Source organism: Crocuta crocuta, unplaced genomic scaffold (genome assembly GCF_008692635.1).
Source record: "Crocuta crocuta isolate KB4526 unplaced genomic scaffold, BGI_CrCroc_1.0 scaffold520, whole genome shotgun sequence".
NCBI classification, from domain to species: domain Eukaryota; kingdom Metazoa; phylum Chordata; class Mammalia; order Carnivora; family Hyaenidae; genus Crocuta; species Crocuta crocuta.
Window position 1 is genome coordinate 204,327 of NW_027532009.1, and position 2,673 is coordinate 206,999.

General features: G+C 33.1%; 1 pseudogene; it reads right to left on the reverse strand.

The window, feature by feature from the left end:
- Positions 1-334: 334 nt before the first annotated feature.
- LOC144241397 (putative ribosomal protein eL43-like pseudogene) lies at positions 335-618 on the reverse strand (annotated as a pseudogene).
- Positions 619-2,673: the final 2,055 nt, after the last annotated feature.

The window sequence follows — 2,673 nt, forward strand, 5'->3', positions numbered from 1 at the left end:
CGCGAGATCATGACCTAAGCGAAAGTCGGACGCTTAACCGACTAAGCCACCCAGGCGCCCCCAAAACAAGAATTTATAAAGGAATCCTTTAAATATAGTATAAAATTAAAATGAAAAACTTGAACAAAAGTTAAAATTATGTTTCAAATTCTGTCACTTTTTCAAATTTTGTTCTTGCAAATATGTCAAGACATCCAATAAATGCATAAACATCTAAATAATATAAATTATATTAGAGGAAAGTTGGGTTTTACATGAATATAAGTTGTTAAAGGTTTTGTTACATGAATTAACCCATTTATTATAATCTAGCAATGTTTTAAATTGTACTCTTTCACTGGTCTTTCAATTCCTTTAGTCTTATGATAGTAGATTTTATTGTGAGGACAAAAGTGGTATTGTAACTCCAGGCACCACAGGTCATGGCTTCCATTTTCATGCAGATATCACAGTACCAGATCCTCCTAGCTCAGTTTTGCATCCTGGTTTTGCTACAGAGGGAGTGAGTGTATTTGGTTTGCTGGCTATGTCAATTTTCTTCACCATTTTCCACAGGGAAGCACCATAATGGGTCTCCTATTTACTGATAATTCCAACATTCCTGGGGCATCTAGCCATGTCACCACAAACTGGGTCCAACCCTAAGAAGATCCATAATTATAACTTCTTATACAATGAAATGGAGAGATTTATTTTAATAATGCATGTTGTGGACCACATAAACATGAAATTAAGTGAAAAGTTGCCACCACACATTTGAATAGTTTATTCAAACAATCTTGACTATAAAGATTGCACAAAGTATAAAATTGTAAAGCAAGAAAAGTTAAATATAGAAAATAAAGTAGTTAAATAGACAAAGATCTAAGAAAGTGAAGAAATCTCAAGTAAAACTTCTGATGTAGGCATATATTGGATGATTGAACATGGATACATGTCACTGAATATGTCCTTTATACCAGTCACAACAGTAAACAAAACTAGCATGAATACAAAAAGTACCCCTTCTCTTCCTTGGAAAAGCTTACATTAGTAAGCTATTATATTAGTATACTATTATATTAATAAATTATTATAACACTATAAACATAGTCCAGAATGCAAACAAATAAAGTACAGACTCATTCTTCCACAAAAATGTCATTTAATCTCAAAATTACTTTTCCTATACAGCTCAATACCTTTCTATCATTTTTTTTAATCGTATAATAACTCTTTGTAAGTGGGCCTTGCATTTCCCTAAGCCACAGCTCTTCCAGAGGTAGATATTAGGCCTGACCACAGGGACTGGGTCAGAAATAGTCATATATGCCAGGCTGACAAGATGAAATCCAAGGGTGTTTGTAACAACTATTACAAAGGAGAATACTACATGGCAATGAGAAACAATGAAATCTGGCCATGTGTAGCAACATGGATGGACCTTGAGGGTGTTATGCTGAGCGAAATAAGTCAGGCAGAGNGTTTGACAATAAACTATGTGTAAAAAAAATAAAAAAATGAAAAAAAAAGGAGATTTTCTCATTCTACTACAGATTGTAGGTTAATCTGTACTACCATCTCATCATCACTTTAAGGGAAGCTGTATTTGATCCATGCAAAAAGAGGCAGGAAGAGTCAAGAGATGGAGAATGAGAGGGTTCTGGAATTACTTCTGGAATATTTGGATCTATCTCATTCCTGAAGCCACCCTATCTTGGATATTTTGGTATGAGTCAATACCATCCCCATACTAATTTAGTGTAAGTTAGATTTATGTCAACTGGGATCAAAATAATCTTGAGTAATATTCTTAACAGAGGACCAAGGGGGAGAAGAAGGGGGGAAATGGTGGGGGAAAGGGAGAGAGGCAAACCATGAGAGACTCTTGAATGCTGACAAAAACTGAGGACTGATGGATGTAGGGGGGAGGGGGGATGGGCATGGAGGAGGACACTTGTGGGGATGAGCGCTGGGTGTTATGTGGAAACTAATTTGACAATAAACTATTTGTAAAAAAAAAAAAAAGAACTGGTACAAGAAGCAAAAAAATAAAAAATAAAAAAAATAAAAACCCAAGATTCGTGATACATAAAATAATAAATTTATGTCTTTAAAGTCCTTTATACTTCAAACATTCCTATACTAAAATTACCTTTGATATATTATTGTTGTGATGGGCAAATTATATAATGAATGAGAAAGCCTTTTGTCAATTATAAAGCATTTTAAAACTTATGATTTTATTAAAGTAATGAGAATACAATTTTATTACCTATTTATACATAGAAAGGTAGAAAATACTGGAAGTTTCCTGAGTCCATGCCATTTGTAACACAGTTATATAAGGAATACACTCAGAAACAAGGAGAGGAAATGTTTCTTTCTTTATTTTTTCTGTGCCTGCCTCATAGAAAATCCGCATTTACCAATACTCGATGTTTCTAACAACTATACCCATTTTTCCTACATTCATTACCACAACATATAAGGGACCTGTAGTTTTTCATTTCTAGAGTCCTCATTATTTTTATTGTTTATTTCCATGAAAATATTGTTAAAGAATTTATGAGTAGTTAGGAGAACACAATCCAATCAGTGATCACTGTTTTCTAGGAAATATTTTTTTTAAGTTTTTAAAAGTTTTTTCCCAATGGAGAAAAAAAAATTAACAAATTTATAGGAGAAAGAAAA